This window comes from Zingiber officinale, chromosome 10B (genome assembly GCF_018446385.1).
Source record: "Zingiber officinale cultivar Zhangliang chromosome 10B, Zo_v1.1, whole genome shotgun sequence".
Lineage (NCBI taxonomy): Eukaryota > Viridiplantae > Streptophyta > Magnoliopsida > Zingiberales > Zingiberaceae > Zingiber > Zingiber officinale.
Window position 1 is genome coordinate 17,314,262 of NC_056005.1, and position 13,231 is coordinate 17,327,492.

The 13,231-nt window shown below is 44.4% G+C and overlaps 1 pseudogene; it reads left to right on the forward strand.

Moving 5' to 3' along the window:
- Window positions 1-5,057: 5,057 nt before the first annotated feature.
- LOC122028981 lies at window positions 5,058-12,207 on the forward strand (annotated as a pseudogene).
- The last annotated feature ends 1,024 nt before the right edge of the window (window positions 12,208-13,231 follow it).

Consider the following 13,231-nt stretch of genomic DNA (forward strand, 5'->3'; position numbering starts at 1 on the left):
TTAGCCCATACCTCGGTATGTGTTTGTCAGAAAGCTTACCTGACACCATACTGCTACAGTCCCGACACGTCTTCGATGGGACAACGGAGCACCTCATCACCAGATTTGGAGTATGGCCTCGCCATAGGACTCGACAGCTGTCATAAGATGTTCCTTGTCCTTCTCTACCTACCACCCGCCGGGGCGTCCGTCCGGTCGGCTAGACGGGGAGTTCGTCCGGCCGGCACTCATCTTACGCGCCGCCCGGCCGGACGGCACTCACATCACGTCCGGCCTGCCGTGTGCATCGATATGCTGGGGAGATATTCGGTAAGGTACTATGTAGGGCTGTTAGCACTATGTTACCTTATGTCTTCGGCCAAGCATGACTTCCGCTTGGCCCCTCGTTACTGTTCAATCGAGCGCCGGAATCCCGACTCCTGTCAGGGCGCCTTTTGCCATCGGTTATTCATCGGTCGGCCGGCCGGGAGGTCGGCCCATCCTTCTCCGGTCGGCCGCTCAGTCCGTCTCTCTCCGGTCGACCACCTGGCCTTTTGACTTCCACGTGGCGTTGACCCCTCAAAATGGGGATCCCCTGTTCTATCCGTCGGATCAATAACCAATCAAATAATTAAAAGTTTCAAACAATCAAACAATCTTAAATTGAGAGCTTGATAACATCTAAATGAACCAAGCTCAAGCTAAGCTCGAACCAAGCTTAAGCCAAGCTAGAATTGAGAGCTTGATAACATCTAAACGAACCAAGCTCAAGCCAAGCTTCAAACAAGCTCAAGCTCATAAAAAATAAACCAAGCCAAGCTTGAACACTCATTTCAAAAACTTGGTTCATTTTAATCTCGGCTCGGCTCGGCTCAGTTATCTTATCAAACAAGCTTGAACACCCCAAAGCTCGGCTCGACTCGGCTTGTTTACAACCGTACTTCCTCCGTATAATCCTCTGTCTAACCATGTCGTCTGTCAGCGGCACTAGCCCCCAAAATGATATCAAAAGATAGTTTGTTGTGTCTGTTGCTTGGCTGAGCGGAGTAGCCGCTCATCGGAATTCTACTGTCCACATACTATCTGCTGTCGCGCCGAGCGAAATAGCCGCTCGGTCGAAAGTCTACTGTCCAAGTGTTGTCTGTTGCGGGGCTAAGCGGAATGGCCGCCCGACCGGAAGTCCGCTGTCTGCATGCCCGGCTGATGTTGAGTCTACTGCTTAGCCGAATGGAGGAGTCGCTTGGCTTGCCTTCTGCGTGTAGTTTTTCCTTGAGTGTCGGTTGTTTGAATGCTTCCCATGTCGAGGGCGATGGCGGATCGGACCCTTCTCCCCGGTCGGCGCATGCTTCGCCCGACCGACCGTTGCCCTATACACATTGACCATCTTGACTTTGGCATCCACCGTGGCAGCGGGGTGGGACCCCTCATCATTACCGCATTAGTTTCTTTGCTTCGGTCGACGATTAGTTCTTCTGAAGAATCCTCGCTCTGATACCACTTGTAGGACCCTTGGCGGCCGACTAGAGGGGGTGAATAACCCCTGCACAAAGACAACAAGAATACCTTCCTCAAGCTTATAACTTAATTAAACTAAACATTTGTATAAATAAAATAAGAGATAAACAAAAAGATGAGGCTCACAGATTTAATTGATTATAACCGGGGAGGTTGTTAATCTAAGGAAGTGTGACGTACTAATTTTCCTTCAGGCAGAGAAGCCTCTTTATAGAAATTAATGGACAAAAAAATGAAACTAAACTAACAAAGAGAAGTGCACAAGTATTGTTTATCAAAATGCTTATTGTTATTAGCTTCTAGGACCAAGGCTGTATTTATAGCTTTGGTCTGAGCACTTGGAAGGGTTCTAGGCGCCTGGAGTGGGATATAATTTTATCCCTGACACATCGGTCAAAGTCCACGTCAATCATAATAAAATTTGGATTTCGGACGCTCAGACCCAGAAAGTCAACATAGTTGACTTTTTCAGTCCGGGCTCTCTGCTTCGGTTCTGCTTGCATCGGTCCGGGTCTTCCACTCTGGCTTCGGTCGCTTGAGTGATTTCGGCCATCCGGAATAGGGCTCACTCGAACCCAACTTCCGGCATTCTCGAGCAACCTTCCACTCCGGCTTCTCATCCCTCGGAAACGCTACACGACTCCTTCTCGTTCATCCACATACTCTTCCGCAACACCTTGTCCCTCAGACGCACCAAGCCTGTCAACTCTCTCACATATCGTCCTTCACACTAACTGCGTCTTTTGCTGGACTCCTTGTGCTCCTAAGTTCTTACATACTTAGACACAAGGTTAAATACAATAAGACCTAACTTGACTTGGTTGATCACATCAAAACCTCCACGGGGTACTTACACTAGTAGCAGATCCTTCGTGGATAATTGTAAGTGAAACTCAGCAATAAAGGCAAGCAAAACTGCTCATCATTTTTCTTTTTGGTGGACCGTATCACATAAAGTTACAAACACAAATAGGAGGAAAGTAATGCGCAGAAAAATTCTGCCCAAAGCAGAAAGATTGAATAGATTGCAAATACAAGAATAGAATAAGAATAATGCATAGACAAAAACTTCCACATGTAAGGGGTGAGCATTCAGTTAATTCGGTCCATAAATTAACCGAATTAACTGAAAATCGATTTAGTATTGGCTAACCGAATCAAATCAAAGTTTTACTAAAACTAAATTAACCGAATTAGTTATTTCAATTAACACTGAATTAACTAAATTTGTTTAAAATAACAATAAAAAATTTTATACAAAATTAATATCAAATTAACTGAATGCTCACCCCTATCCACAAGCACATACAAATAAAAACAGGAAGGAGAGATGTATCATTTACGTAAACCACCAAATTTTTCCTTATAAAATCCTCACCTCCCATGTCCCAATCCTCAATAATGACGCAGGAAAATTCGAAGCTTTGATCTTGCTCAATGTGCTCGAAGAAGCTGAGAAGTCTGATTGTTCACCAACTTCCGAGCCCTTCGAGCTAGTGAAGCATAAAGTTTTACCTGTCTTTGCCTGAGAAAGCATCATCTAATTCATATCAGCTAGAGACGCACTCTTCCCGAGGCGAAGACCCAACGGTCCAAGTTCCCCAAGCACATTGTTGTACAGAGCCTGCAACAAGGTAGTATTAGGACATGGTATTACCTCTTTTTAAAGGACACAGATCCATACTTAGAAAGTGTATCAAGATGGGGAAGGAAAGAAAAAGATCGATCCTTTTGCACGAGATCATGAGAACCCAATCAAAATGATCGCTCAATGAGACAAACATAATGAGAAGAGAAAGTGAGGCATCTACCTGCTCACACGAAGTGCTCGCTTTCCTGGCCCTCTTGTAGAGATGTATGCGCTTCTCGTCCAAGGGTTCCTCCACTTCCAACTTCACTACCGGAGGAGGCGGAGCCGAGTGCGGGGTGGAATCAGATCGGCGCTTGCAGGAATCCGACGACCAAACCATTCTACCGGAAGATATCCAAAGTAGGAACCCTAGAACGCCTAGTTCAGCTGCTTCTCCACAACTTTTACACTTCGATCGCTTAGAGGTATTTCGCAGAAACAGAGGTGGAGGGATCTATTAGCAACGAAGGTGGACCAATTTCGCAGAGGACGACGAAGGGATTCTTTAATAGGGAATAATCTTGACTTAATTTAGTAAGTTTTGCCCACGTGGCATATACATTGCTTAGAGTATCCCTCAGTGAAGAAATTTAGGAGGGATATATTTCTAAATATTTTCTAATTTTAAATATCTCATCTCAAAAGGGATAAGGTTGATCCTTACTCGGGATCCCGCATGGCAGGAGATTCGTACACCAGATTGTTCTTAAATATCCCAGCTGAAAAAGGATATTTTCTAAAATATTTCCTAATCTCAAATATTCTTTTTGGAAAGAGGTATTTCTTTTAAGTATTTTTTAATTTTAAATATTCCTGTTGAAAAGAAAATATTATAGAGGAAATTTGAATGTATCTATGTTTTTAAAAAATAAAAAATTTTATATTTATATGAAATTTGGGATATTTAATACATGGTTATGTCAATATTTAATTTATGAGATATTAAATTATACAATATTTGAGATATTTAAAATGTGAGATACAAACCAGCACCAACGTTGGAGTCGGTCTTTAATGATCAGCTCCAACGTGCTAGCTATGGTCTTTAAATATTAGTATTACTTGGTGTTGATTTATAGGCGGATTGTGTTGGTTTGGCAGTGTCAGCACCACCTCGATGCTGGTTTTTACAAAACAACACCATCTTGGTGCTGGTTTGCACAAACCAATACCAAGGTGGATGATGCTGGTTTGGTGGTGTCAGCACCATCTTAGTGTTGAATTTTACAAACCAACACTACCTTACAAGTGATCAAAGGAGAAAGAAGGGAGTTGTTGCATGCATATGATAAATATATTAAAAATATTTTATTTTAGCTGCGTTAGATACCCACTTCAGACGTTACCTACAAGAGCTCATATAAAGGTGTACAGGATATTATTATATATAGAGAGAGAGAGGTTGTACGCCCCATGTGCAAACCTCACATGCACGACTATGGGAATTTTCCATGTGGTCGGTACTAAAAAAGTTGACTAACTCTTGCCCATAGTCATGCACGACGGTCACGTGATCATCTTGTGTTTTTTTTTAATTAAAAAAAATTATGACTTAAGTTTTAGGATTTAGGGTATATTATTTAGGCTAAAAAAAGTGTATATATATATATATATATATATATATATATATATATATATATATATATATATATATATATATATATATATATATATATATATATAAAGTCTCTTAGTCAATTTCATAATTTTATTAAGAATTGGCTAATGTCTTCGTCATCATATGTGACTAATTAATCAACTATTGGGGGGCATTTTGACAAATATCAAACTTACAAGCACATTTCTACAAGAATGGACGAAGTTCAGTGGGCTATCTTTTCTCAGCCCGTGTAATAAATTTATGAGGCCATAAATTGGCCCATGAATTTATCTAGTCTTCTATCAAACCGTCAGTTGCTGGCTTCCATCGTCAATGGCGATCCTGGTCCACCCCAAGTATCTCCTCCGCCTCCTCTACCGAAACCATAAATCCGTCGTCGTTGGCCTCCTCCCGCTCCCCCTCTCTCGTCATTTCTGTGATGCCTCTTCACTCAGACCTAATTCTAGCCCTAGCTCCGATGCTCGGTCGCGTACTCCCCTCGAGAAACAATTTGACTCATGAGTTGACCGCCTCCGGCTGGGGTTCACCTCCAATGACGTAGCCGAAGCCATTCGAGCGCAATCCGACTCTGATCTCGCTCTCGACCTCTTCCGGTAGACCGCCCTCCGTCCTGGCTACCGCCACGACGACCCAGCCTATCTCGCCATGCTCCAGGTCGCCATCTTCAACCACCGCTACTCCCCGGCGGAGATTCTTGTTGACGAGATCCTCGCCGGCGCCTGCCCCCCGGATCTACCCCTCTTCAACACCGCCATCCGCTTTTGCTGCTCCCGCCGCCCCCTTTTCTCCCACGCCTTCAATCTATACAAGCGGATGTAGAAGTGTCGGGGTAGCAGCAACAGCAGCAGCAACGCCCCGGCGTGTCGACCATCCATAGAGACCTATTCGATGCTCCTGGCGGCGGTGCTCCGCCGGATCGGCAAGCCACAGGTCTCCTACGTGTACCTCCACTCCGTCCGCTCGCTAGCACGGCAGATGAAGTCTTCGGGCGTGATCCCGGACACCTTCGCGCTCAACCTCATCATCAAGGCTTACTGCTGTGCCTGGAGATGGAGGAGGTCATCTGAGTGTTCAAGGAGATGGGGCTCTACTGGTGCGAACCCAACGAGTATTCCTACGGTTACATCGTGCAGGGGCTTTGCCAAAAGGGGTGGTCGGAGAAGGCAATGAACTACTTCAAGGAGATGAGATCGAAAGCACTAGTGCCCACGACGACTATAAACATGGCGGTGATCTGCAGCCAATCGCTAGAGCGGCGGCTAAAGGCGGCGGTCGAGGTGGTATACGACATGCTGGAGAACCGCAAGGCGCCGGACATTCTGACTGTTGGTTGCTACTCGGAAAACCTAAAGGTTCCACTGTACAAAAATTTTGTACAAAGGTCTGAACCTTTTCCTAGCTACCATGTGTTCTTTTAAATTAAATTTTGGATTGCCTACAGAACTTAACACGTTTGATCCAAAACTTAATCTATTTGTCCTTTTAGGTTTTGACTTGGATCTCCTGCGGAACTTAACACGTTTGATCCAAATCACCTAAGTTATTTAATTCCATTAAATATTAATTTCCAAAATTGGTTCCCAGTACTGACGTGGCGAGGCACATGGCCTTCTTGGATATGGAAGCAACCACTACCGACTAGACAAAACCTTTTAAGGAAAGCTAATATTTAATTTCCTAAAATAACTTTAGGTCAACCGAAAAGAACAATCAAATCACAAGGAAAATAAAAACAAAAGAACACTATATAGAAACAAATTCGAAATACTAGAATCGTATGCCTCTTGTATTTAGTATTATTTCCAAAAATAACTAGTATGATGCGGAAAGAAAAATTACTAGTTATACCTTTTAGAAAGACCTCTTGATCTTCTACCGTATTCCTCTTCTAACCTCGGACGTTGTGTGGGCAACGATCTTCCGAGATGAGAACCACCTAGGCACCTTCTTCCTTCTTCCTTCAAGTTTCAGCCAAGCACAAGAACTTCCAAAGGATGAAGAATTTTCCACCAACCAAGCTCCAAGGGATGCATGTTTTCTCTCCTTCTTCTCCTTCCTTGATCCGGCCACATCCTCCAAGCTCCAAGAGATGATAGATTTCGGCCACAACAAGAGGAGAGAAGAGAAAGGGAAGGGTCGGCCACCACACCAAGGAAAAGAGGGAGAAAAATAGAATAGAGTCCTTAGCCTTGAAGCCTCCTCTACCCCCTCTTTTATAATCCTTGGTCTTGGCAAATAAGGAAAATTTAATAAAAACTTCCTTAATTCTTTTGCCATTGAAAAGGAAAAATTATTTAATTAAAAATAATTTTTCTTTTCAATTTGTAATGGCCGGCCACCACATAAATTCTCCAAGCAAATAAAATTTTAAACAACAATTAAAACTTCCTTATTTGCTTCCGGAAATTTATAAAAATTTCTCCAATAATTTTTATCTCTTCATGATTGGTTTATAAAAAGGAATTTTAATAAATTAAAATCTTTCGTTTAAACATGTGGATAAAAAGAAAGTTATCTCTATAAATTAAAATCTCTTTTAATCTACAAATAAGGAAAGATATCAAATCTTTTCTTAATCTTTTGTAGAAACTTATAAAAGAGAATATTTAATTTTAAACTCTCTTTTAAATCATGAACATGATTAAAAAGGAAAGTGATCCGGCTGTTAGAATAGGGGACCCCCAGTCTGAGGGGTCAATGCCACGTGGGAGTCTAAAGGCCAGGTGGCCGACCGGAGAAGGATGGGCCGGCCTCCCGGCCGGCCGGCCGATGAATAACCGATGGCAAAAGGCGCCCCGACAGAAGTCGGAGTTCCGACGCTCGATTGAACAGTAACGAGTGGCAGAGCGGAAGTCATGCTTGGCCGAAGATATAAGGTAACATAGTGCTAACAATCCTTACATAGCACCCTACCGAAAATCTCCCCAGCATATCGATGCCAACGGCAGGCCGGATGTAATGAGAGTACCGTCCGGCCGGAGCGAAAGATGAGGGCCGGCCGGACGGACTCCCCGTCCAGCCGGCCGGCCGGCGTCCTAGCCTGTGGTCGGTAGAGAAAGACAAGAACATCTTAAGACAGCTGTCAAGCCCTATGGCTAGGCCGTACTACAAGTCTGACAACGGGGTGTTCTGTTGTCCCATCGACGACGTGTTTGGACTGTAGCAGTATGGCGTCAGGTAAGCTTTCTGACAGACACATACTGAGGTATCGGCTGCGGACACGTATGCGCCTCGGTGGACGTGCAGAAGCTCTTTTACCGCTCTATATAAAGAGCCTCATACTTCGCCGGAGGTACGCAAGATACAACTTTGGAGCCACTTGTTTTACTGCTAGCTTGCCTGACTTGAGCGTCGGAGGGTCGCCGCCGGGAACCCCTTCCCGGCCTGACTTCTGTGCAGGTTCGCCGGAGCTTCGTACGACTAGCCGGGGATCTCCATCAGCGACTCGGAGAGCGCCACGTGCCCAGCGTCCGTCAGCCGATCGGCCTTCCTCCTCGCCCTGGGTAGATGTTGTGATATTGACCGCGGCCTCGTCAGTGAAGACGCGGGCGGCCGATGCCTCGGGAGCAACTTGAGTTCCCTTGCTCCCTTCAGTTGCAGGGCCGGTCGGAACCAAACCCCGTTCGGCTACCTCTTTGTCCTTCACCGCCTCAATATTGGCGGCTTTCAGCTTGAGTTTTTCGGTTGCCTTAGCACGCCACATAACTTCGGCTGCAGAAACAAAGAATAAATCAGTTAGCACAAAGGAAAAAGGGGGGATAAGAATCGCTTACTCATGCTACAAGGCAGATCGGCTTGGATGGGAGACAAGCCAAATATGTACATTACTCCAGGAAGGAGCAACTTGTCGATATCGTAACGTTGGCCGACCAGCTGGTTCGCCGCATGAAGATACGCCGGATGGCTCTTGAATTTGCCAAGACCCGGTTGATTCGGCACCGCCGTCTGCCACTTCGTTCGGAAGGCCGGCCGCTCGGGGAGACGCATAAAAAAGAAATGCTCCTTCCAATGCTTATTGGAGCTCGGCATGTTGGTAAATAGAACGAAACCCGACCTAGATTGAAATATGAAGGTCCCCCACTCGGATTGTTTTGGGTAGAAGAAATAGTGGAAGATTTGGGGGTCCAAGGGGATATCATTCAATTTGAAAAGGACTATCACCCCGCTCAGCAACCTAATTGAGTTCGGGACTAATTGGCCGAGCGGAAGGCGAAAGTGGTTGCATATTTTGATGATGAACGGATGCGGAGGAAAGCGCAGCCCGGCCAAAAATTGATCACGGAAGAAGCAAATGGTGCCGGGCGGTGGATCATTAGGCCGATCGGAAGGAGTAGCTACAACTATCTCATGGTCAGCCGGAATTTCATACGTTCAAATGAGACGCAGTGCGTCTTCCTCATCGAATCGGCTCTCCATAGTCGTATACCAAAGACTAGGAGCGTCGACTGTAGGCGTAGAAGTACTCACCATGGTCGAAACAGAAGCGATAATCGACAGAAAAACTAAAAGAAAATGCCGATAGAATGCAAAAGGAAGCAATACAGGAGGCGGGTAGCTGAAAAGGAAGGCTTACGGGTACGAGGAAGATCGAGGAAAGGAAGAAGATGGCGAGCGCACCAAACAGGCGGGGAATAAGGATCGCCGGAGCAGAAACAACAACGAGGAGTCGAAGGTCGATGAAGGAGAAGGCGGCGGAGAGAGGGGCCGTGAGATTTATAACGTTTGCCCCGTACGGCCTTAGCCGTCCGATTCAGGTCGTGAAGAACGAGGTCATCATCCAGTCGTTTATTTCAAATGGCGGCTGTCCCATCGGAGGTGACGCCACCGCCATACCCTGACAAAAGAAAGATTGCCACGTGTCAGAAAGATACGGGTTACATTTAATGAGCGCCCTGTATCGCACGCAACGCACGTGGTTGGCAGTAGAGAAGAAGATTCGGCATAAATTCCAAGGCAATACAAGGCACAGGCAAGATACCACCGAACGGATGAGCATCCCTGAGCCCGGCCGAGCGGACTAATGTATCGGTCGTTACTCAGTCAGATCGGTAGTCCAGTCAGTCGGACTTCGCCTCCTTCGACTAGACTTGAGGGGGAGGCAAGTGATCCGGCTGTTAGAATAGGGGACCCCCAGTCTGAGGGGTCAATGCCACGTGGGAGTCTAAAAGCCAGGTGGCCGACCGGAGAAGGATGGGCCGGCCTCCCGGCCGGCCGGCCGGTGAATAACCGATGGCAAAAGGCGCCCCGACAGAAGTCGGAGTTCCGGCGCTCGATTGAATAGTAACGAGTGGCCGAGCGGAAGTCATGCTTGGCCGAAGATATAAGGTAACATAGTGCTAACAGTCCTTACATAGCACTCTACCGAAAATCTCCCCAGCATATCGATGCCAACGGCAGGCCGGACGTAATGAGAGTATCGTCCGGCCGAAGCGAAAGATGAGGGCCGGCCGGACGGACTCCCCGTCCAGCCGGCCGGCCGGCGTCCTAGCCTGTGGTCGGTAGAGAAAGACAAGAACATCTTAAGACAGCTGTCAAGCCCTATGGCTAGGCTGTACTACAAGTCTGACAACGGGGTGTTCTGTTGTCCCATCGACGACGTGCTTGGACTGTAGCAGTATGGCGTCAGGTAAGCTTTCTGACAAACACATACCGAGGTATGGGCTGCGGACACGTATGTGCCTCGGTGGACGTGCAGAAACTCTTTCACCGCTCTATATAAAGAGTCTCATACTTCGCCGGAGGTACGCAAGATACAACTTTGAAGCCACTTGTTTTACTGCTAGCTTGCCTGACTTGAGCGTCGGAGGGTCGCCGCCGGGAACCCCTTCCCGGCCCGACTTCTGTGCAGGTTCGCCGGAGCTTCGTACGACTAGCCGGGGATCTCCATCAGCGACTCGGAGAGCGCCACGTGCCCAGCGTCCGTTGGTTCAGCGATTCGGACAGGATCAGAAAGTTTTCTTAAAATTTAAAATCCTCCTTTAATCAACAAATAAAGAAATATTTCAAATTTTAAACTCTCTTTTAAACATGTAGATGATTTACAAATAAGGAAAGTTTTTATCAAAAATTAAAACCATCCTTTTAAACTACAAATAAGGAAAGAGATTAATCTCTTCTCTTAATCTTTTGTAGAAAGCTATAAAAGGAAATTTTTAATTTTAAAACTCTCTTTTAAAATCATGATATCCACATAAGAAATAATTTTAATAAAAATCTTTTTTAATATTCTAGTGGCCGGCCACCTAAGCTTGGGACCCAAGCTTTGGCCGGCCACCTACATGGCTCATCCACTTGGTCTTGGCCGGCCCTAGCTTGGGTTCCAAGCTAGCTTGGCCGGCCCCATTGGATGGGTAAGAAGGTGGGTATGCGGTGGGTATAAATCTCTATGTACTAGAGGCTACGATAGGGTCCGAGAGGAGGAATTGGTTTTGGTCTCTCGATAAAATTAAGCATCCCGTGCTCGCCCCGAACACACAACTTAATTTTATCAATAATAATTTATTCCACTAGAGAACTATTATTGAACTACCGCACCAATCCCAAATTACATTTTGGGCTCCTTCTTATCATGAGTGTATTAGTCTCCCTGTGTTTAAGATAACAAATGTTCACTAATTAAGTAAGTTACTGACAACTCACTTAATTAATATCTAGCTCCAAGAGTAGTACCACTCAACTTCATTGTCATGTCGGACTAAGTCTACCTGCAGGGTTTAACATGACAATCCTTATGAGCTCCTCTTGGGAACATTCTCAACCTAGATTACTAGGACACAGTTTCCTTCTATAATCAACAACAAACACTATAAGTGATATCATTTTCCAACTTATCGGGCTTATTGATTTATCGAACTAAATCTCACCCATTGATAAATTAAAGAAATAAATATCAAATATATGTGCTTGTTATTATATTAGGATTAAGAGCACACACTTCCATAATAACTGAGGTCTTTGTTCCTTTATAAAGTCAGTATAAAAGAAACGACCTCTAATGGTCCTACTCAATACACTCTTAGTGTACTAGTGTAATTATATAGTTAAGATAAACTAACACCTAATTACACTATGACCTTCCAATGGTTTGTTCCTTTCCATCATGGTTGTGAGCTACTGTTTATAATTTATAAGGTACTGATAACATGATCTTCTGTGTGTGACACCACACACCATGTTATCTACAATATAAATTAATTGAACAACTACATTTATCACAAATGTAGACATTTGACCAATGTGATTCTTATTTCTAGATAAATGTTTTATACCGAAAGCTAGACTTTTAGTATACATCCTAACACTGACCTACCAGACCTTGCTGGAGGAGATGTGCAGGGAGGGGCGGTCGGAAGTGGCATACGATCTGCTGGAGGAGCTCCGACAGAGGAAGGGCACCATGAAAGGAAGGATGCACTCCGACTTGTTGGCCAGCCTGCACGGGGTCTGCCAGCCGTGGCATTGATTGCTTCTTCTTGTTTGAAGTAAACTTTGGCCCTTTCTGAGCATGATCCATTCTGGAATCATTCAAAAATGTTTTTATTTTTCATTTTAATTATGCAAATGAGGAGAGATCACCTGCTGTTCTTTAGAATGCACACTAAAGATTATGGAAATTACTAATAAAAAGTTGAAGTTCTCAGAGCCTACAGAATGCAAAATAATAGTTTTCTTTAAAATATATACAAGAAGTTAAGGGTAGGAGATTTATCTGGTTTTTTTTCTACAATGATAGTTCGGCCTCTAGTGTTGAATAAGGTTCAACATCGGATCCAGCACCAGCTTGTGCAGAAGACTGGCCATCATTATCATTGACTTGGGCTATGAAATCCATACCTCGGCCTCTAGAGTTGAAGAAGGGAATTGTCCATCGAGATGATGGATTGTTCAGCAGAAGACTGGGAATCATTGCCAAAAAATTTTGCTATAAAGTCCCCTATCTCTTTGTCGAATAAAGCATCGCAAGGCAATGATGTGTTTCCTGAAGCCAGCTCCTCAACTTTTGTCGTAGATAAAGTTTAGTCATAACAGTTTCAGGATAGATGAATTATCGAAAGGTGATGCAGCTGGAGCTAATATTATTACTTGAGCATGGTAAAGGAGTGCCATGTGTGTTAGAGTGTATACTGAAAGCCTAAGCTTTTGTAAACATTTATTTTGAATAAAGAATCACATTTGGTCAAATTGTCTACATTTAGTTGTAGTTGTTCAATTAATTTATATTGTAGATAACATAGTATGTGGTGCCACATACAGAAGATGATGTTATCAGTACCTTATAAATTATAAACAGTAGCTCACGACCAAAATGGAAAGGAACAAACCATTGGAAGGTCGTAGTGTAATTAGGAATTAGTTTATCTTAACTATATAATTACACTAGTACACTTAGAGTGTATTGAGTAGGACCATTAGAGGTTGTTTCTTTTATACTGACTTTATAAAGGAACAAAGACCTCAGTTATTATGGAAGTGTGTGCTCTTAATCC